A 24,564-nucleotide genomic window follows, 5' to 3' on the forward strand; every position below is an offset into this window, starting at 1 on the left:
ATTTATTTACCAGATGTGCCTTGAAACAAGAGCATTTCAAGGCATCATCTATAAACTCTTTGACGATAGTAAAAAGAAATGCAAGAGGCTACAAACGGGGAGGTGTTACTGACCAATGTTATAAATAATTCCTCTGTTACTTTCAGAGAAAAGCTAAAATAGTTCAATCAGTGAGAAAAGTCCATATACATTCCTGAGGAAAAAATATTGTTCAAAACGGATACTCTTAATTTGCCACACGACAACGTTTAAAAAATGAAACCAGTGTTTGTTCTGGTTTCTCATTGGGATTCCAGCTAAGAGGCCTCTCTTTTGCTATCCGAGGCTGAGTGAGTCTTGGAAATGCTGTTCAGGAGACAAGCCCTGCTTCTCCTTCCTCCTTCCTCACCCACTCCTGCCCCATCGCCTCCACGTAAGTTTCCTCTCATTTTCAACTTTCAACTCTCCGAACTCGCAGGCTCTGGGTCCAGATGTTCCTTTTTTTGTTGTTCTCTTCTGCAAAACTTACTTGTCTGTGTTCTGAGATTGCATCAGGTTATCTGAACAGATCACGGTACTTCTCTCCCAAATGAATAAATTACTGTTAAGAGTTTCAGGTACCGTAGAAGGTTGAGGGAAAATATCCTTTCAATTTGCCAAAGTACATGAGTGTCTGTGAGTCAGAGTTACAGGTAGGGCAGGCAACTGGGGAAGTGGTCAGGGATGGTAGGATTCTTCCAGTCTTTTTAATTGCTCTGCATATGCAGTTATAGTATCCATTTAGACTATCCCTTTTTTGGTCCAATAAAGACCTGTTTGATATCTCTGAAATGACCCTCTTAATTTTATGTGTCCTCAAAATATTTGCAAAAACTGGCTCACATGACCTTTACCACCATCTTGATTTTCTATATTTCTTCTTTGGAAAAATGAAATATATTACTGAATATAGCTTCTTTAAGTGATGACATTTCATATGCAAATCAGAATAAACCCTAATATGATTAGAAACAGTAAAACAGAAAGTCTTAAGATCACGTAACATGTTTGTGGCCATATACACGATGAGCGCTTCAGCAGAAAGGAAAATTGGTGCAGGGGCTCAGAATCCATGGAAAAGACAGGACTTTTTGGACCTTAGGATCCCTTCAGCGACAGTGAATGGAAACTGGGACCTGATTTGACAAGAATAATTTGGAATGCTTAATCCCTAGCTGCGTTTCTTAAATTGGTCCACGTCAACATTCACCTGACAATAATAAGGTATTCATATTCTTTCAATTTATTCTAATCATCTTTTCATTAACTCAAAAGTTTTTAAAGCCATTTGCAAGCCTAGTAATCTTGCTATGCGTTTTATGCAGTCTCCTCTTCCAAACGGTAATGATGACAGTTTTACAGATGACCAATTCAACACTGACTCCTGTGGGGATTATATTCGCCACTTTAGTGGACTTTCTTTCCGGATAAATATTACGGTCAATTTCTTTCGTGTTCTCACCTATTCATTTGAATGTGTTTCCTAACTCTGCCACCCTCCTTAAGTCTACTCTTAGTACCTGCTTTTTCTACTATTTTACTAGCACAATTCTGCTGAAAGATATACAGAAATGACAGGATTTGGTCAATTTCACCATCATAATATCCATCTTCAATCAAACACCAGCGAGTTTTTCATCTCCTTAGCACAGTCACCACAGTGGTTATTGAAAACCTCTCTTCGGTGATCTTGTTTTTACCTTTACAGTAAAGTATGGATTAACTAACATGTACTGTTTTCTCCACAATATTCCCGTGAAAACAGAATTACATCACAACTCTCCATCTGTATTTTAAAAATCACTGCACACACACAAAACTATTGTGAAATTTTAGACAGTGTTGTTTAGGTTATAGAGAAGTTTGAAAGAACAGGGAAATGTTTTCTATAATAGTTCTACTATGAAAATGTATCCAAGATGAGCTAGGAAGATTCACAAATTTTTTCATGGATACTTAATTACAGCCATGAAATGGTCTACAATGTCAACAAATAAAAATTCTGAAAAAAAATTAGAGAAATCTATACAGCAAATGATTACCATTTGCGGGGGATGAATTAAGAAGTTATGTTAAAGAAAGTTTTGTGAATAAGTAAGACACAATTTTTCCTCAAAAAATAAAATATTTTGTTTAGAAGCTCAGAAGTATTCTTATGTAATCTGGGACAGTGCATAGCTTTCTGAAGAATCTAGAACACCGTATTTTAAGTGGAACGTGTTAGGGCATTTTCCATTCTGTTACCTAACTGAGGGGAGAGGTTTGCGGGGGGGTCTAACCACCCAGATTAATTAAATCAATGTGAAGATCATAGTCTTAGCACAAATCTACTTCCACTCTCCTATTTCTTAGCCTTCTATTTGTTCTGCTTCAATCGCCTGGAAGACTATTCCTGTCATTTAGATGTGCCTGAATCCTTCAAGATGTACTGTAAGGCTTTCTGCCTTATAAAGCTATTCAGGGTCTCTGGAGAGTCATGACTGCTGTCTCCCGGCTCTCTGATATATTTTGTCTCGGTTACGTTAAGATTTGGTTAGTTTATATCAGCACACACCTTATGCATCACTAATGTTTGTGGCATCCCTCCCATTGCTGTGAACTGATAAAGTTAAAAAAAGTGAATTCTCACTATACAAATAGACTGTGATACAACCCACCTTTAAAGACCAAACAAATGAAAAACCCACCATTCTTCTTTGACACCCCCTCTCCTAGCTACTGACCTTTTGCTGAAGAACCTGAGTTGTTTGTACGTCCTCTCTCTCTATTCTCTTCTGGACTAAACGGAAGCGGGCTTTGTCCCTGCTGCTTCACCCAATAGCCTTTTCCTTTCATCAGAGTCACCAATTATTCCATGTAGCAAAATCCTGTGGTTTCTCAGTCTTTACCCTCTTGACCTCTCAATACACCACGCATGTGACAAAGCGTTTGATTCTTTTGATCGAGATGCTTTATTCTCATAGATTTTCCCACCTAGTGCCTCCTGGCCGGACATGTATTTCTTTTTTTTTTTTTTTTTTTTTTTTGCGGTATGCGGGCCTCTCACCGTTGTGGCCTCTCCCATTGCGGAGCACAGGCTCCGGACGCGCAGGCCCAGCGGCCATGGCTCACGGGCCCAGCCGCTCCGCGGCATGTGGGATCCGCCTGGACCGGGGCACGAACCCGTGTCCCCTGCATCGGCAGGCGGACTCCCAACCACTGCGCCACCAGGGAAGCCCTGGACATTTATTCTTTTTCACCACTAAACACTGGAGCTCTTCAACCCTCCCAACCCTGACCTCTATTCCCCACGTGAGACCTGCTCCCTCGATGTGTCATCTGGTCCCAAGCTTTACATCCTTCTATGTGATGCTGATTCCCAGGGCTTCTCTCCACCTTGTCTCAGCCCTCACCTCTAGATTTACATACCTACTTGTGAACTGCTAAGGCTCTCAAAAATGTGCTCAACCCAAGGAAAAAACTGCTCCTTGTCTAAACTTCCGTATCACACTAAAGACACTCCAATCACCCAGTTGCTCAGAGTAGTAACTGCCTCCTTTCTGTTTAGAAAAAAAATATCTAAACTTGGAAATGAGATTAAGAAAAAAATGGCCTTACATGTTAATGCCATGTTTAAGGATTAACTAAGCTTTCTAAAGGCCTAAGGGCATTTGACTCTCTGGGGGAATGGAACATTTTTTGACTTACTATTTACTCTTATAATAATTACAGTCCCCAAATTTTATAACTCTGTAAAAGTTAGATGTTAACTTGAAGATAACTGATAAGGAGCAAATAACCACTACTTAGTAGTGAGGATAACCTCAAGGTTAGGGTTTTACTGATCTAGAGAACATTATCCAGTTTTGAATCGAACTGAATAATGTTTCAGCATTCCCTTTCTTTTTCAGTGACTATATATGTATGTCTATATGTACATCAACTTAGAAACCAGCTTGTCACCCTGTCAGTGTTCTCACTAATGAGTTAAAACTCTGACATTTCCTATGTGTTTTTCTAACAATTACGTTTTAATTTTGAGAATTATGCTTTGAGAGTGTTGGAGGTCCCATCAAAATGCCCAGATGGACTTCTGCTGGACCTCTGAGCATGGTGCCCCATGAAGGCTCTGAGCCCAAGGATGCCTTTTCCTCGCTCCTGGATTTAATATCAAGAGGCAACAGAACATTACTTTCAGTCTCTGTTTTCTTTTTTTGACTCTGGTTTTGTTCTGTTTGCTGCTGGTTCTGGGTCTTGGTAAATCTGTCTCTTCTTCTGCTCTGTTTGTGATGGATAATACCTTCCTCACCAGTAGCAGCAACAACAGGGAATCCGTCTACGGATGAAACCTGTTGGATGGCAGACCTCAGGGATGAATTGAGACCTGGGTGATGGATGACAGAAAATCTTCTTTGTTTGGCTTTTTTCATGTCTGGTCGTTGGCATGTTACAAAAGTTCACATCATTTAAGAAAATGTCTTGTCCACACTAAAGAACAGCCCTTTAAACTCTAGGGTTAGGTTTCTGTGTCAATTTCTATCTATGTCAAAGTTGATAAAACAGAAACTGCTAGTTCTCTTTGTGTTTAAAAAATAGTCTTTTCGGGACTTCCCTGGTGGCACAGTGGTTAAGAATCTGCCTGCCAATGCAGGGGACACAAGTTCAAGCCCTGGTCCGGGAAAATCCCACATGCTGCGGAGCAACTAAGCCTGTGCGCCACAACTACTGAGGCTGCGCTCTAGAGCCTGCGAGCCACAACTACTGAAGCCCGCATGCCTAGAGCCCATGCTCCACAACAAGAGAAGCCACCACAATGAGAAGCCCACACACCACAGCGAAGAGTAGCCCCCCGCTCACCGCAACTAGAGAAAGCCCGCGCACAGCAAGGAAGACCCGACACGGCCAAAAATAAAAATGAATAAAATAAATAAATTTATAAGAAAAAACAGTCTTTTCAATTGGTGAAAAAAATCTCTTACTTTCTCTGCAACCTAGGGATAGTGGTTTGGGCAGACAGATATTAACTGAACAGAGCTCCCATTCTGATTGGTCTATGTAGACCAATGAGTACTTACATAATTCTCATATAGTTAACTAAGGAATTCCCAGAGAAAAAAAGAAACTGAACTTCTAATACTTTGAATATGCTCGTGTTTCAAGAAAAATCCATTTTCAAGAAATGGCTAACTCAAAAGAATTTTAATATAAGAATCTAAATCCACAATCAAAGTGAATCCTTTGAGCTATCAAACTAGTTTGATAAATTTGGCTTAAAAAAGCTTTATGAAAACCACGATGAGAGGCCACTTCACATGCACAGGGCAGCTACAGTAAAAAAGAGATGCCTACAAGCGCTGATGAGACTCTGAAGAAATTGGACCCTTCATACACTGCTGGCAGGAGTGTAAAATTATGTAGCTGCTTTGGGAAGAGTTTGGCAATTTAGTTAAACATAAACATAGTTAAATTAAACTAGAGTTGCTGTACTACTCAGTAATTCCATTCCTAGGTACGTCCTCAACAGAATTGAAGACATATATCCATACAAACACTTACACAGGAATGTTCAGATCAGCATTATTCATAATAGTTAAAAAGAGGAAACAACCCAAGTGCCCATCAACTGATGAATGGAGACAAAATGTGCTTCATCCATACGATAGAATATTATCACGTATAAAAATGAATGATCATGTTACAAACATGGATGAAGTTGTAAACATTATACTCCATGAAAAAAGCCAGATACCCAAGGCTACATACTGTATAATTCCATTTAAATAAAATATCAGATCCAGAGACAAGTGTGGATTAGTGGTCACCAGGGGCTAGAGGAGGGGGGAGGGGCGTGATGCAAAGGGTTATAAGTTTCTATGGGGGAAGATAAAAATGTTCTCGAATTACACAGCAGTGATGGTTGCACAACTAATTGTGAATATGCTAAAAGCCACTGAACTGTACAATCGAACAGGGTGAATTTTATGGTATGTGAATTATAACTCAAACTTTTAAAAGACAGCATTATGTCTTATTCCAGATTTTATCAGTGTAGTATGTAATACGAGCACAACATTTCATTTTATTGTTTAAGATTTAGGTTGGTTTTCTCATGAGCAGACTAGTGAATCTGAAATTCCTATATTTTCTATATTGATTTTACTTATTGGATAGGCTAACATTTCTTCCGGTAACATTTAAGATTGTGAAAATGTAGAATTACGTAATAAATAAATTGACCTATAGCTCTGAAAAGACTCTGGTATCAACAGTAATGAAGTTGGTTGGAGTGTCAGCTTAAACGTAATCCAGGTGATTAGTTATACAGTGGATTTACCTCTGAATGATGCAAAGCTTTATCTTCATCTTTGCAACTTTATAGGATACTGTGGGTTGTAAGGATGTTTTATTTTTATTTATTGAGTTATTTTGAAGAGTTTTAAATTGAAGTATAGTTAATCTACCATGTTTCAGGTATACAGTAAAACGATTCAGTTGTACATATATATGTACATATATATTCTTTTTCAGATTCTTTTCCATGATAGGTTATTATAAGATATTGAATATAGCTCCCTGTGCTATACAGTAGGTCCTTGTTGTTTATCTATTTTATATATAGTAATGTGTATATGTTAATCCCAAACTCCTAATTTATCTCTCCCCTGCCCTTTCCCCTTTGGTAACCATACGTTTGTTTTCTAGGTCTGTGGGTCTATTTCTGTTTTGCAAATGTTTCATTTGTATCTTTTTTTTTTAGATTCCACATAGAAGTGATATATGATATTTGCCTTTCTATGTCTGACTTACTTCACTTGGTATGATCATCTCTGGGCCCACCCATGTTGCTGCAAGTGGCATTATTTCATTCTTTTTTATGGCTGAGTAATATTCCATTGTGTATATATACCACGTCTTCTTTATCCATTCATCTGTCTATGGATGGGCATTCAGGTTGCTTCCATGTCCTGGCTACTGTAAATAGTCCTGCAATAAACACTGGGGTGCATGTATCATTTTGAATTATGATTTTCTCCAGATATATGCCCAGGAGTGGGATTGCTGGATCATATGGTAGCTCTATTTTTAGTTTTTTAAGGCACCTCCATACTGTTCCCACAGTGGCTGCACCAATTTACATTCCCACCAACAGTGCAGGAGGGTTTCCTCTGCTCTACACCCTCTCCAGCATTTCTTATGTGTAGATTTTAAAATGATGGCCACTCTGACCGGTGTGAGGAGGTACCTCATTACAGTTTTGATCTGCATTTCTCTAATAATTAGCAAATAATTATTGCGGAGCATCTTTTCATGTGCCTCTTGGACATCTGTATGTCTGTATGTCTTCTTTGGAGAAATGTATATTTAGGTCTTCTGCCCACTTTTTGATTGGGTTGTTTGTAGGATGTTTTATTATGTCTGCTGTAACTTGCTAGGCTGCTTCATTGCTTGCCTATGACAGATAGCCTGTTATGCTCCATTATCTACCTCCAAGTTTTCTCTACAAAATAGAAGCTTAGGTTAAAAGTTGCAATTAATATGGAGGCTCATTCTAAACTAGAAAAAAGTGACAAAAATATGTGACATATTCAAGGTAGTAGATTTGTTTTTATTTATCAAAGGAAAAGAAGGAAATTGTTTCTTACAGTAAAATACCTGGAATATGAATGAGGAGAGTAAAAGACAAAACTTGGGTGAATACATTAAATTGTCAAAGGTTTGAGGAAAAGTGAATTATTTACCTGGTTTATTGTAGTTTTAAACAGTAAGTCTAAAGAGCAAAAAAATAGAACTTTGACTAACTATCTCTATTTGATGGAAATATTCATAATATAATAGGGAAGGTCTATGAGTCATTTACTGAAAAATATTACATTAATGCAAATTAGAATTTAGTTTTCTGTTAAAATGACTACTTAATCTTAAATATTTAGCTGAGAACAAATTTTATTTAATCAGGGATGGCCAGCTTACCATTAAGGGACAAGAGTTATACTTCATATGCAGACTGCATACCTACAAAAGCTTCACAGAGAACTGGTCTAGTATTTGTTCCATGGCTTACAGGGTCCTGGAACTACAGGTAATGAAGAAGGTCATATCCTGAACTTTAGCAGAATTTGGGGGACCTCACACTGGTAGGTACTGAAAGGTGATATTGCTTTGGCCCAATTATAAATTACACATATGACTTGGTGTGACGAAACTCACCGTAATATGGCAAAGGTGGGAGGATAATCTATATGCACTGAATCAAATCAATTATGTCATCAGTAGCAAGATACAGCATTATTTTATGGATTTTTAAGAAAGAAAAATGCTGCTAATTAAAACCATGTCATGCCATCAATTGTAAAATACATACGGATTTCATATACGATAAAGTACAGACCAGTGTGCATTGTAGAATCAATGAAATGATGGTAATAGACAATGTAGAAACTCATTTCAAACAAGAATTCTTGTTTGCTCATGTTCCCTAAAATAGACAAAAAAGACTTTGTATTACCCATGGACATGCAAGGGATCAATCATATAAGCAATCAAATCTGCACCTTGGGCTTCCCTGGTGGCGCAGTGGTTGAGAGTCTGCCTGCCGATGCAGGGGACATGGGTTCATGCCCCGGTCAGGGAAGATCCCACATGCCGCGGAGCGGCTGGGCCCGTGAGCCATGGCCGCTGAGCCTGCGCGTCCGGAGCCTGTGCTCCGCAACGGGAGAGGCCACAACAGTGAGAGGCCCGCGTACCGCAAAAAAAAAAAAAAAAATCTGCACCTTTAGTTGCCAGATTTTGGTTCCTTATTCTAATGTAAGGTGGCTGGCATGAAATTTTGGAATAGAATGAAAAAACACGGGCCTGAAATATCTTCTCATCTTCAGAAAGTAAGCATGCTTTCAGGAAAGACCTAGGAGGTACTATGTAAAGATGATTCCCACTCTTAAATTAAGGACAAATTTAGCTTAAAAACAATTATAATCAATTTCTATATCTTCAACACACCAAAAGAACATAGAGGCCTCTCATGATTCCACAGTAAGCCTAAAAAGGGACAAGTAATTTAAGGCGTATTAAAAGATGGTTGTAATACACATAAATTCACTACACTGTTTACAAAAAATGCTAGAAGTCGACTCAAATTATTTGAGTCCTACACTTCAGTTTGGATCAGTATACAAGTTACTAATCACAAATGGTCAATACAAAAGGAACTTGCTGATCAAGAGATCATCCCCAGGAATCTAGCTCATAATTTCCAGGAGTTAAAATTCTGGGTCTGTTGACTGATAACCAAGACGGCATCAAATTTCCTAAGCACGTCTAGTGGACCTATTTTGATAGCAGGCATCACCTAGAACCAAGGGCATGCGCTCAAGTTAGACCACTATTTATATTCGATCCCTTCAAACGGCCAGACCTTCAGAAGTAGTTGTCCCTGTGTAATTCTTACTGAACTTCACCTGGACACAACTGTGGCTTTATGTATGAGGCTATAAGTACTCTTCACATTGAGGACTTACATATTGCTAATTCATTCCTACTTATTTAATTTATTTCTAATTCATTTACCTACTTAGTTTAATTAGGCATTAGATTTATTCCTAGGTATTTCATGTTTCTGATTATATCGTATTGGTGTGTTTTATAAATTTCATGTCCTGATGTTTGTTGCTGGTACATAAAAATACAACTGATTTTTATAAGCTGACCTTGCATCGAGTGATTGCTAAATTCGCTTATTAATTCTAATAATTTTGTGGCAGATTCTTTTGAGTTTTTTATATGCGCAATCATATAGACTGTGAATAATGACAGTTTACATTCTTCGTTTATAATCCTTATTGCTTTTATTTACTTTTCTTTGCTATATTGCCACTCTGCCAGGCCCAACACTGGCTAGGACCATCCAAATAATGTGGAGCAGAGGTTGTGAAAGTGTCTTCAGTGAACTCAGGGGAACGTGTTCAGTATTTCCCTATGAAGTATGATGCTTGGTGTAAGGTTATGGTAGATTACCTTTAACATTTTAAGAAAATTCTCTTTTTAGTTCACTAACATATTTTATCATCTATGTGTAATGAACTTGATTAAAATTCTTTCTGTGTCTACTGTGATGATGAGAGGATCAGAGGATTTCTTTCTTTCCTTCTACAATGAATTACACAGAGATAATGTTAAGCCAGTCTCTCACTTACAGAACAAAACTGTCGTCTTCATAATGTATTCTCATTCTCTCTCTCAAAATTTCTCTGTCTCATAGAGATGGATAGAGACAGACAGACCGACAGATAGATCGCCGGAAGCCTACCTTTAACCAGACACTGCAGGCAACACTGCCCTGAGGTGGCTGAGATCATATCCAGCCTGGGTCCCAACCCACAGGGGGTCTCCAGGGAGGTCCCACCAAGGTTGAACAGACCCCCGATGTTCAAAAATGTCCCAGAATCCCACAGATGGAATTTTACAAATTGATCTCTCTATCTGGATTCAATTGGCTAAAATTTTGCTTGAGGCCTTTTGTCTAACTGAATGAGAGATTTTGGCCTATAATTTTCCTGTCTTCTTACCAAATTTATCAAGTAGAGGCTTGACTCACAGAGAGCGTTTGGAAGTATTTCTCCTCTTTACTCTCTGGAAATATCGGGTATGACTAAGAGCATTTATTCTTTAAATTTTTGGAACAACTTAGCAGTGAAACCACCTGGGTCAGCAGTTTTCCTTGTGGGGAGGTTTAAAACAATTAGAGGATCATCTTTAATCATAGAACTCCTCCGTGTTTTTATTCCTTCTTATGTTAGTTTTAGTAAGCTGTGCTTTTCAAGGAATTTGTAGATTTCATCTAAGTCAGGGTTAGGTAAATTTATTTTATAAAGTATCAAATAGTAAATATTTTAGGCTTTGTGGGCCAAACAGTCTCACCTTTGTTCTTGTAGTGGGAAAAGAGCCACAGATGATATATAAACAAATGGGCACAGATGTGTCCTAATAAACCTTTATTCACAAAAGCAGGCAGTGGGCCAGATCTGGCCTGTTGGTCAGTTCGCTGACTTGATCTCAGGTATAAAACTTATCTGCATAAAATTGTTCATGTCATTTAAATATTTGGTCACCTGCACTGATATCTCCTGTTTTCATTCCATGATATTGGTAATAAGCATTTAGTCCGTTTACGTTTGAGGCAATTACTGATACGGCCAGAGTCAAGTTGACTATTGGCTGTTTGTTTTTAACGATCACATCCGTTTGTCCTTTCACTTCTCCTTTTTACCGAGCTAGATTAGTTAAGCATATTTTCCTCCACTATTAGGATCTGAGCTGTGCGTTCTTCTAGTATTTGTTACCGGCTACTCTCAAGATTAAAGTATTTACCTCATCAGAATTTTCCTTAAGTTAGAAATGTTACTGCTTTTAGAATAATGCGCGAACTTGACAGCAGCTTGATTCCTTTACTCCCCTCCCACCTTTCACGTAGGTATTTTATAGGTGTTACTTGTACACCTCTTAACTACCACTGGGTACTGTGATTGTTACTCTTATTATTACTAACTCTCCCTGGCTGTTGTTGTTATTACTGTTATTATTACTATCTCTCCCTGTATGTTGTTGTTGCTGTTACTGTTATTATTACTAACTCTCTGGTTGTTATTGTTGTTACTCTTATTATTACTAACTCTCCGCAGTATGTTGTTGTTATTACTGATATTATTACTAACTCTCCCTGGTGTTCTCTATTCCTGCCTCCAGCTTAGAGCTTCCAACTGGGGGCATTTTCTCCCAACATAAAGAGCAGGTCCGCTGGTGATGAGTTCTTAGCTGTTTCATTCATGTATCCGTGCACTGTCTGAAGGTTACTTTTGCTGGCTAACACGTACTAAGCATAAACAGTGGGTTGGATGTTTTTATTTTTTCTTGCAGCATTCTTTCCTTTGGTCATTCCATTGGTTTGGGGCTTTGATAACATCTGTTGAAATTTCAGCCAAAATCTTACTGTTGCTTCCCTGAAGATAATCTCTTTTTTCCCCCCTAGGATTTTTTTTTTTTTTTTTTTTTTTTTTGCGGTACGCGGGCCTCTCACTGCCGTGGCCTCTCCCGTTGCGGAGCACAGGCTCTGGACGCGCAGGCTCAGCAGCCATGGCTCATGGGCCCAGCCGCTCTGCGGCACGTGGGATCTTCCCGGACCAGGGCACGAACCCATGTCCCCTGCATCGGCATGGCGGACTCTCAACCACTGCGCCACCAGGGAAGCCGCCCCCCCCTAGGATTCTTTTAAGAAAAGTTTTTTTCTTTAGTTTTCAGTACTCTGATCATGATATTGCTAGATTTGTTTTTCTCTTCATATATTTTCGGAATTTGCAAGGTCGTTGGATTTATAAAGTTGGAAAGTTCTCAGCCAGCCCTTCAGGATTCAAGTATTGTTTCTGCACTTCCCCTCCTTCTGGGACTCAGTTACACACTCAGACCTTTCCATCACATCTCACATCTGTCCTGTTCTCCTGAAACTTCTCTTCTTTCTCTTGTGTCAATTTATATACGTTCCACTGACCAGCTCACTAATTCTCTGTTCTGCTGTTTCTAATATGCCATTAATTAATTAATTAAACCCACCTATTAAATGTGTTGTTAGGGTTTTTATTTTTTTTTGGTATTTTTTAGTTTTAGAATTATTGCTCAGTTTATAAAAATGGATTCCAGGTCTCTGCTGAAAGCATCCATTCTCCTTTGTTTGCCAGAACATATTAATCATGGATATTTTAAGGTCCTTCTTTGATAACTCTATTGTTAGTTTTTAGTTGGTTGGTCCTCTTTCTATTAATTTAAAAGTTTTAGCTTGCCTTGTAAATTTAAATTAGATGCCAGACGTTGTGGATGAAAACCTACCTACAGAGGCTCTGGATGATATTACTTTCCTCCAACAAGGGTGAAATTGCTTTTGGTTGGCAGAGAGAATTAATCCTGTTACTGTTCAGAGCTGGGCTTGAAGGTCTGCCCTCACTCGTAGTGTGTGACGCTTATTCCCAGTTTGGTCCTTCTGGAATTTGTCCAGGACACCAAAGTGTTTCCCACGCACTTGAAGGGGATGGACCTCTCCCAGCACCCGGCAGCTGCTGGAAGGTCTGCTCAGAAGTTCATCTTCCAGCTGCTGCTGTTTGGTTAACTTCTGTGCATGCACAGCTCAGCAGTCATCAAATGACGGGAATCTGTAGCAAATTTTGGGATCCTCCACTCACAGTTTCCAGCTTCTCTGTCAGTTCCTGAACTGTGACATCTGTCTCCTCAGCCCGGGAAGATGCTGCTTTTTGCTTTGCTCCAATATCTGTGTCACCGGGTTGCAAAGTCCCTCCATAGAAAAAGGGATACATGTGGCATCACTTCGTGTTCTTTCCTTCTCTCAAGGGTTGCAATCCCTCCAGTTTCTTTGTCTGCTATGTTGCTTCCAAGTGCCGCCAAACAGTTTTTTATTTGTTTGTATCTTCTTGTTTAGCTTTTGTAGGTTTATAGGCGGGATCATCTGATACAAGCTATCCTGTCACACCTACAGCTGGAAAGGCTGTGTCATCTTATTGCTTATTTTCAGATAAGATTAAAATCATCCAGACCAGTGATGTTATCCAAATCTCCACGTGATTAGTAATGAAGATGCATGTGCTATGATTGTGCTACAGCAATTTATTTCTCTGCAAACTACACTGAGTGGTGTTTTCCAAATTGATTCCGATTTACAGCTCCCAGACAGCCTGGCAGACCAGTGAGGCTTCTCCTCTGAGCAGATGTCAGCTGCTCCTCTGAGGTATGAAACATTGTTTCAGGATGCCCCAGGTCTAGAACTTTCCCTAGTTCTCACAGATCCTAGGTGCGCATTTTTTTTTTTTTTTTTTTTTTGCGGTACGCGGGCCTCTTGCTGTCGTGGCCTCTCCCGTTGCGGAGCACAGGCTCCGGACGCGCAGGCTCAGCGGCCATGGCTCACGGGCCCAGCCGCTCCGCGGCATGTGGGATCTTCCCGGACTGGGGCACGAACCCACGTCCCCTGCTTCGCCAGGCAGACTCTCAACCACTGCGCCACCAGGGAAGCCCTAGGTGCGCATTTTTGATTGGGCTTTTTAAGGCTGTGCCATTTATTTTGGAGAACTCTACATTATATTCAGTCGCTGAATAAGTCAGTGTCTAGTCTTGGTATTTCTCCTCATTTTAGTCCAGATTTCACTGAATTTGAAGGCTTTTTTCTATAGTTTATAATTTAAGGATGTAGTTGTCTCCTAGTTTCATAGTAGATGAAATTTTCAGTCTTTTTCTTACAAAGTTTGGGTAATTTTCAGTTGGCAACCAGAGAGGAATAAAAAACAACTGTCCTCTGTAATCTTCGGTCTGTGATCATGAGTTCTATGTAGGAAGTAAAATCAATACAATTGATGACTGATTTGAACACAGATTCTCAATGTGAGTAATAAGCTTCCAGAGGTGATCACTGGCTCTTGGTGGAGGTGAGAGGGATAAAGACATCTCAGTTAATACTATGGTTGTGGTCCTCCAAGGGGCCACAGTGTGCAAACACAGAGTACCTGTGAGGTTAAAATGTCCTGTGGGGAGGGCTTTAGGGAGAGAGCATCTAAAAGTCTCCTTGGGGGTTGATAACGGTTCAAAGATTGAGAAACAAAGCATTAGGAGGAGGATTGCGGAGAGTTAAAACTAGGGCGGCTTCCAGCTTTTGACTTGGGAACTAAGTGGATAATGGGGTAGAAGAAATGTAATTACTCTGTTTAAATATTAAATAAGTCAATAATTTGTTTATTATGTATTCTTTTTTTTTTTTTTTTTTTTGCAGTACGCGGGCCTCTCACCATTATGGCCTCTCCCTTTGCAGAGCACAGGCTCTGGACGCGCAGGCTCAGCGGCCATGGCTCACGGGCCCAGCCGCTCTGTGGCATGTGGGATCTTCCCAGACCGGGGCATGAACCCGTGTCCCCTGCATCTGCAGGCAGACTCTCAACCACTGCGCCACCAGGGAAGCCCTATTATGTATTCTAAGAAATGTTTAGAGACCATAGTGTTTAGGGACCTTAGGGACCAAATGATGAGTTAAACATATATCCGTGTATTTCCAGTCTACCATAAATTCAGTTAAATATATATGCGTGCGTACACACACACACACACACACACACGCTTCAACAAAAGCTGGTGTACAATATTCAGTAAATAGTGAAACATTAGAAAGTCATCTCTCAAAAGGGAACCCTCCTATATTGTTGGTGGGAATGTAAACTGGGGCAGCCACTATGGAGAACAGTATGGAGATTCCTCAAAAAATGAAAATAGAATTACCATGTGACCCAGCAATCCCACTCCTGGCCATATGTCCGGGGAAAACCATAATTCGAAAAGACACATGCACCCCAATGTTCACGGCAGCACTATTTACAATAGCCAAGACATGGAAGCAACCTAAATGTCTATTAACAGAGGAATGGATAAATAAGACATGATACATATATACAATGGAATATTACTCAGCCACAAAAAGGAACGAAATTGTGCCATTTGCAGCAACATGGATGCAACTAGAGATTATCATACTAAGTGAAGTAAGTAAGACAGAGAAAGACAAAAACCATATGGTATCACTTATATGTGGAATCTAAAAAATGACACAAACTTATTTACAAAACAGAAATAGACTCACAGACATAGAAAACAAACTTATGGTTACCAAAGGGGAAAGGGGGTGGGGGAGGGATAAATTAGGAGTTTGGGATTAACATATACACACTACTATATGTAAAATAGATAACCAACAAGGACCTACTGTATAGCACAGGGAACTCTACTCAATATCTTGTAATAACCTATAATGGAAAAGAATCGTAAAGAATATATAGATATAGATATAGATATAGATATGTACAACTTAATCACTTTGCTGTACACTTGACACACTGCAAATCAACTATACCTCAGTAAAACATATATAAAAAAATCTCTCATATTATTTCTGAACCATAAAATAGTATAAATGAGTCACAAAATTATAAATTCATAAAGCTGAAGACAAGTACACACAAGTGATTTCTTGATGTAACTGTTGTCTTAGTTTACAAAGGAGCAAAGAAGACCGCTAATTATGTTGGATGATTCAGATAACTTAGAAAACATTTCCACTAATTATAGGAAACTAGCATGTAAGGCTTTTTGAGAATCCTTCAAGGTGTAGGGTTTTTGATTTACTGCACTGGGTATGTACTATGCATTCATTAAAAGTAACAGTTGCCAAGAGTAGCAGCTACAAGTCTGTTAGCTATGCATGCTGAAGCAATGAGTTTGAAAATAAAATATATTCCTTGAGATAGTTTGTATCATACTGTGTAAAGCTAATGTGCTCCAAAGCAATCCCAAGTACTTCTTCTACTTCATATCTCAAGTATATGATTCATAAACAAAGTGTACAGTAGGAAAATAGAGCAACTAAGCTCAATACAGACCAAAGAGTCTGCAAGTTTTCCTCTTCTTTGAAATTGAGTTTTTTTCTTAATGTATTATACCAAAGACTTGCAACACAATACACAAACCATTGGCCAAATTATGGTATTATCTGAATTCAAAATACTTAGTAGCTAAAGAATTAGTACCAGATCTCATATTTTCATTTTTTTCCTGCAAATCATAGCACCAGAATTTATTGTGCCACATTTGGTTTACAATATGCTCTGAAGGCAGCAATACTTCCTCTTTATTTTTTTTTTTTTTTTTTTTTTTATGCGTTACGCGGGCCTCTCACTGTTGTGGCCTCTCCCGTTGCGGAGGACAGGCTCCGGACGCGCAGGCTCAGCGGCCATGGCTCACGGGCCCAGCCGCTCCGCGGCATGTGGGATCTTCCCAGACCCGGGCACGAACCCGTGTCCCCTGCATCGGCAGGCGGACTCTCAACCACTGCGCCACCAGGGAAGCCCCTCTTTATTTTTTAATAATGTATTTCACAGGTCTTGAATTAATAAAACAAATACTAGTAAAACTGCTCTCGTGGAAGGATAAAGCCCTGAGCCCTGCTATCTAAGTCTCCTCTTCACCCTTTAGTTCTTCTCCTGTTTCAAACATGTACATGGCAATCTGCAGACAGCAATGTTCCTTAGAACACCAACAGTCCAAGGGCATGACTCCAAAAAGCTCCGCGTTAATGAAATGGAACTTCTCCGGGCCAACACATATTCATCCAGCTCATCACAAATCACAACCAAGTGGAGAAATTGAATATTAACAATCAAAATCCAGATTTTGAAAGGTGTCGTGTCACACCCTAGGTAGTCATCTGGCCTGTGAGACACGTAAGGAGAACTCTGAAAAGTACAAAGTAACTCATTTACTCCTTCCCATCTTGTATGCAGTAACTGAGTTATAATCATACAGTATAACTACCCTTCCAGAGCATCTGACATACACTATCGTTTTATTCTCACACAGTCCTGTGAGGCAGGAGTGGCAGGTATGATTCTCATTTTTCAGATGACTATACACATAATAAAATATATATATATAAAGATTCACTTAAAACCACAGAGCTAGGGATCATGTCTGGTTTGCTCCGCACCATGCAGTAGGTATCAACTATCCTACCTCCATATAATAGGCATCCAATAAATGACTGGTGAATGCGTGAATGAGTGAATAACTAAATAGGAAAATAAATTAAGTTCTACAGAAGCTGTGTACTTGGTGAAGGTCTCAGTGTTGGTTAGTGATAGTATCAAAGCAGATATACATAGATAGACTGATAGCTAGATATATAGATAGAAGATAGAGAGATAGATAGATAATAGCTAGATGATAGCTAGATGATAGACGATAGATATATATAGATAGATAGATAGGTGATAGATAGATAGATAGATAGATGATAGATAGTGGCACCATATATTTTCAGTTCTTTGTTTACTTCTGCATATATAATCTATTTCCTACTTTATTTCCTACTAACTAATCATATTAATCTTTCCTTTTCCACACCCTCTTGCATCCCTCAACTTCCTCACACTTGATCTGGCTACGTTCCCCAATGTCCTTCTTCGTATCTGAGATTCACACCTGACCACTTTCTGGAGCTAGAAACTTAATTCACATAAAAGATACAACTAACTGCAGACTAAACTAATGCTGTAAGTGTGATACTACAACTAAATCATTTTTAGTATTTAATATGTGGGAAACATATCACTAAAATTAGACATTGAGCATGTATTTTATATCACTAAAGTAAATGTAAATAGTAACAGTCTTTTATAGCTTTATCTTTTATACGTTTTGATAAAATCAAATCAAGAATTTATGCACAGATACAGAAACATATTTTGGGCAGATTTAGTTAAAAGTTTTAGAAGGAAATAATACCTGACAGTGTTTTGAAAATAAGGGTAAATCTCTTTGCAGTGATTTGATCGATAATGACCGATCAGAGTTCCCTTCCGAATCCTGGTTTCATAGTGACATGGTAGGTTCTGTGGGCACGTTTCCATCCACTCTGAGCAGAGCCTGACACTAGAGGGTCTGTCAACCCTGTCCCACTCTAAAGGGGGCAACAACGAAGATGCAGGATGACAGAGGCAGCCAAAGGCCATAGAGAACTCTGCCCACAAGAGTGATCTTTCCTAAGGGTCTGTAAAACGCAGCCTTTCAGAGAATTCTTGAATCTGGATAAGGCCTCCTTCTCAGGGTTGTTCTCAGTTGTCATACATAACACCTCTTTATGCACGTCTACTCCGACCATAAACATATAAGATCTAGGTGACCTGCCGTCCCCATCGGCTTCCCGTCCCCATTTCCAGCAAGGTTTTCTCCACACCTTAAATTTGCACTTCAGACCGAGGATCTCAGTGGCTGTTACCAGGCTTCTGTCCTGTGTTACACGGGATGCAGCTGACAAAGGGCGGGGCAGCCTCGACTGGCTGGGCTCTGGATGGAATGAAGTCTACGTGATTTCTCACGGCAGTCAGGCCTTTCTCACTTCAGTATTTCCTAGAGCCTATGAAAACAACTGGACATCTGCACAAACTCACACACTTACATCTGGGGTTTCTCAGCATCACTCACTGCAGAATAGGGACCTCAGAGGGAGGAGAACTATTGGACCAAACCCTTTTGAAGAGCCAAAGCTCTAGCACTTGGCAGATTTTGCATCTGTCCATATGGCTGTTGGGATGGGAAACTTTCTAAATATGCCCTGGGCTTCACAGGTCTTATCACTGATGTCATTTTGGCATTGAATTTACTCTTTATTTCTGCCTTTAAAAACTTCACTAGTTTTAAAAGATAGGTGTGCAGAGTGAAAAAGAAAAATAACAACAACAAATCTATGAGCTTTACGATAAGAAAGACCTAGATTCTATTGACAGCATCATTATTTGCTGTTTATGGCCCTGGACAATTTCTTCAAATCTCAGATATCTCATTTTCTCATTTATAAAATAAACAGAAACATCTACTTTGTTGGACGATGGGGAATCATCTTTGTAAACTACCTTCAACTGTAAAATAAACAGTAGCTCTCCATATTATTATTCCAAGCCTCATTATCTTACTGTCCATGAAATTCTAATAACTGTGGTACAGTGGTCATTCTTCTAGGTGTAGCAAAATGGTTTTGTATCAATCTATAGAATGTGAAGGCCTGATATTAAAGGGTTGGGTTTTTTTGTTGTTTTGATTTATTTGTTTGTTTGCCTGTCAGCATCCTGCACTGGCCATGCTCCCCAGGTCCACTGCCACCATTTGAATAAAGGGGCCCCCGGCATCCGTTGTGCCCAGCTTCATGTGCTTGGTGTCCTGTCACCTTGGCCACAGCAGACAGAACCGAAGATTGGCATCTGAGTCCAAAGCAGCCTCTAAGGACCTCTTTATTCCAGGATCACTAACTGCTCCCTTAATCTATGGCCCACCTGGGCTCCCTCATTAAATCCCCCCCGCCCCCGCCAAGAATCTCTGCCTGCCTCTGGGCTGTAATCTACCTTTGCCCCATGTCATTTATCCGTTCCCAGCTTCCGTTTCTCCTCACCATTCAAGGGGCCTTTCTCTGCTGGAGCTCCCTCTTTCCTTCCTCCCTCCCTCCCTCCCTTCTTCCCTTGGTTCATTCGTTCCTTTCTTCCTTCACCTCCCCCCCTGCCCACCCCCATCACTTGTCCTCCTGTGCCTTAGATCTCACCACCAGTTCAAGATGCAATTCTCTTTTCCCTGCCCTGGCATTTTCCCTCTAACTTGGGATAAGGTCCCTAGGGCCACAGTTCTTCTTGCTACAATTATTTATTTATTTATTTTGCTTTAAATATTATCCTTTTAAGCGAGTAAATTTTTTAAAAATTAAGAAAATAGTAGCACATTAAATATGAACTACTATTTCTAGCAAAGTGGTAGATGAGATACTCTGAAAAATCCTTTCCCTCCCCAATACCTAGAAGTGATGGGAAAATGACAACAAATCCTGTTAAAATACAAACCTATGTTCACAGGAAAGAAAGGAAAATCCCTGTGGCCTAAAGACCAAGAGGGGACTGAAAACAGATTGCTAAGTGAGTTATGAATGTCTTGGGAGTTTCTGCAGATGAGAAATTTAGAGCCTTGAGTCCAGGGTCAGAGGGGACTTAGAACTGAAATCCCTGCATGAACCAAGACCCTTGGAGAACAAGGGACAATGTGGGTCTGGGTCTAAGTCCTAAGGGCTCTTCACCGGTGGCATTGATTTGCATAAATAAATAAACAATTAAAAAAATACAATGCATATATTTCAGGAAGATGGAGAATGCTTCCCAAATGAAGATCTAAGATGCAAGAAAAATGGTTAGCAAAGAAACTAGAAAGTATGTGGGTTACTCTAAAGCATTTAAAAAAATAACATCCAATAATGGGAGAAAGAAAACAATATATAATTAAAACACTGGACAAAAAATATGCAAATGGTGGAGGGATGGTAAGGGAGCTAAAGTGTATAGAGTCAATTTTTTTCCTCTGGGGGGAGTAGAAGTAATTTTAACTTTTAGATTTATTACTTAACGAAATATATATTCCCGAAACACTAAATTAGGCACTAAAATCATAGAAATAATATAATTTCCAGAATAATAGAGAAAGAAATGAAATAAAAACAATTTGATTCAAAACCAATCAGGAAAGAGGAAAAAATAGAATAATAAATATTGAAAACATAAAACAAGATAGTAGAAAGAATTCCAAATATGTAAGAAAACAAAATAAATGTAAATGCATTAGTTAGCCAATTAAATGATACAGATTGTCAAGCGAGAAGGAAAAAAGAAAATCTAAATCCAGTTCTATGATGGTTACAAGAGATATAACTCACACATAACTCATAACCTTTAAGAGAAAGATTAAAAATAAAAGGATGTGAAAAGTTAGACTGAACACTAGTTTAAAATTTGTCGTGTAAGACAAAATAGACTTTAAAGCAAAAAACTATTATTAGAGATAAAGAGATTCACTACATAAAAATAAAGAGGTTAAATCACAGGGCTCTCAATTCTAGCTCTACTGCCTACTGCCAAGTAAAGTTAATAGGTTGCTTCATTTTATTTTATTTATAAAATGAGATTATTAACTGTTACACTCCTGAGCTGTTACAGCACTCACGATATTGTGTGCTGTATTCATGTGTTACGTAGTCATGGCAAAATATGAAAGTGACACGTGAAATAGGTGAAGTTTCGGAAGCGCTGGTTTTGAGTGAGAGGATATCGTATCCATTTCAAATAATAGGATAATTACCACAGAAATATGAAGATTTTCCTGAAGAACCGGTATTTAACGTTGATAACCAGAGTTCATGCTTGGTGACCATTAAAACTGTTAGCTACCCGTCCACATAATACTGCCAGGTTTATAATCAGCAGTCAGTTCTCCAACATGCATATATAAACACATAAACACAGAAGATAAATAGAAACTTAAGAATCTGTTAGAAAATTCCCATTTTATATGTCTTGGCATAAAAATATAGTAACAATTTGACGGCCTCTCAAAACAGTCACCCTGCTATTTGATCGCTAATAGAGCACAGAGCATCCTTCACATAGCTGGTCTATGTGGTAATTAGCGCACATCAAAGACAAAAGGGGGCATAAGTGGCCCTTGAGGAAGCCCTCATATGCTGTGGAAACTACAGAGCATTGAAGCAGAGTCAGTCAGTGTCTTAGCAAAGGAGTGGGTCTCTTACACCCGAGCCTAGCCTGAATCCAAAGCTGGTACTTCTGGACATTGGTCATAGCCCCAGAGTGAATGCACTGCTCCTGGCCTCTGTGTTGAAAGCCAAGATCACAGCTACAAACATACCCTGTACCGTGAACAGGAACTGGAAGCCCAAAGTTGAAATTATTTTCTCTTTGAAAACTATTCCTAGGGAATAAATTGGTTGTATTTGAAAGCTGCTTTAATATTGTCAATTCACTTTAGGATTTATCACCTATGTTATTTTCCTTGCACTTAAAAGATGTATAAACTTTATACCTTTCTAATAATCTATTACACTGAAGATGTGCTGTTAGCAGTACATAAGTTATTGATAATTTCTTGTATATTGTGGGGAAAATAATAATTAAGCAGGGAGAATTTTGTTCTTATTTTATTTAACAACGGAATAGTAAATTAAATGTGTAACTTCTTTTAGGATAATTAAATCAAATTGGAAAGTTAAACTCACTGTACACAATCAGTTATGATTTCGACAATATCACAAATAGACAATATCACAAATAGATTAACATGTATTACAAGTAAAGTTATTAATATGGTTTGTTTTTGAGCTTTCAAAGATTTTATTTCAGCTTGACTAAGATACGTTTTTACACCCTCTTCCGAACACACACTAAGACTTATTTTTCTCATTAAAGAAAAGTTTCTAATTATCATTATCTACAATTTCTATTGAACATGCTCTTTAAAATCTTTTAAATGTTAAAAATGATCTAATTTAATCCTAAGAGAAGAAATAAAGCTACAGGGAAATAGATTTCTACAAATAACAAAAAGTCGTGACGTACTTTACAACTCCATGTGTAGAGTAGTTATTTTTTCCCAATTGACAGACATTGTCTCTAAGATCTAATTACAAATGATCATTTCAACAAATAACTCCCATCTTCATAAGATATCCTGGGTTTCTATTCAATTTTGAAAACTTTATTATAACTGACCGTTTTTATTGTTTATTATACAGGAAGCATTTCCCTAATACTCTGCTGACCTTCCCAGAATTTAACTAAACATATCTTAGTAAATCTAAAATGAATTGACAGAGTAGAACAGTAAGAACAAAGCAGGCTGGAGCTGTTCAAACTGGACCAGCGCAACTTCCCCTTAAACTGTCTTAAAGGTTTGCAAGGCACGCCCTCACCAGGAGAATCTACTCACCTGCCCTGAGAGCTCTAACTGGCTACTCTAAAGACTGTCGTGTGACTTACAGTCATAAGTCAAGAGTATTTTGTTTATGTTACGGATATGGTGCGGTATATCAATTCAGATGCATGGCACATTCAGTCATAAGGTATATTAATAAGTATGGTTTAGTAATTTTACCATAAAGGTAGAGAGTTTTTAAAGGGCACATGGGCACAGTCTTTCCACCTCTCTACAGCTTTAATCTAGTCACAGGAAATAATAATGGTCCACTCATCAGCCTTGGACAATTAAAACGAAGAAGTGCCATAAAAGAAGCCACTAGAAGATCGCCAAAATATATTTCCTTTCTCGGATATTCAGTATCCAGCATCTTTCACTGTGTTCCAGTTTGCTCTCTCCTCCTCATCAAATCTCCATGTCATTTTCCTCTTTCTTTTTAGTACTTTTGTAGATCTCAGGAGACTTTGTTTTTCTATAGTACACCAGGCGAGCATGCAAAATTGTGTGGCCAGCTCTAAGAATTCCCTCTTGGGCACTCCTGACTGTATTCAATGTCAGTAGGCATAACAATGAATAAGTATATAAAATGAAAGCTTCCTTTGGTATTCTGAGCTGTTAATTGCTCAAATGATTTTGCAATTAAGTATTTTTCAAATGCCATCACAGAAAATCCAGATTCTTTTTAAATGGTATCCCGTATTCCCTTGCTGAGCAGAAGAACTATCGTGAAATAAAGGGATTTTCTGTAATATTTTTCAAGCATAATTGCAATAATAAGATTGATTTTCTGGAAGATATTAACCTAGGCACTCATTCTCTATCACAATTTAAAATATCAAATAATTTAACCTACAATGTTTTAAAATCCCCCAATAAATATAAGCGTATTTCCTTCAGTATACGCTAATTATCACGCCTAGTGATATCACCTGCCAGATTTGAGGAAATTTACAGTTGCAAGATTAATAATTGTGTATAGAAGACAACTCCTCTTAAAAAGCTCTCAAGTCTTTCAAACTACGCATGTAGAAAAAGATAACTGCTTTTGAAAATATTCTTTCAAAAGGAGATGATAAAAAGACCAAAAACTATTTGCATCAAAATCCACTTAGATATAGAAAGCCAACCTTATAGATCAAGGCAAACCTTTGTCACAAACGTGAATGCTGCTGGGAAATTGTTGCTTTT

At 38.7% G+C, this 24,564-nt stretch overlaps 1 protein-coding gene across 50 annotated transcripts in view; it reads right to left on the minus strand.

Moving 5' to 3' along the window:
* Positions 1 to 24,564, minus strand: part of RIMS1 (regulating synaptic membrane exocytosis 1) — a 480,052-nt gene that overhangs the window by 64,348 nt on the left and 391,140 nt on the right. The window lies entirely within an intron of this gene.

Source organism: Phocoena phocoena, chromosome 12, assembly GCF_963924675.1.
Source record: "Phocoena phocoena chromosome 12, mPhoPho1.1, whole genome shotgun sequence".
Lineage (NCBI taxonomy): Eukaryota > Metazoa > Chordata > Mammalia > Artiodactyla > Phocoenidae > Phocoena > Phocoena phocoena.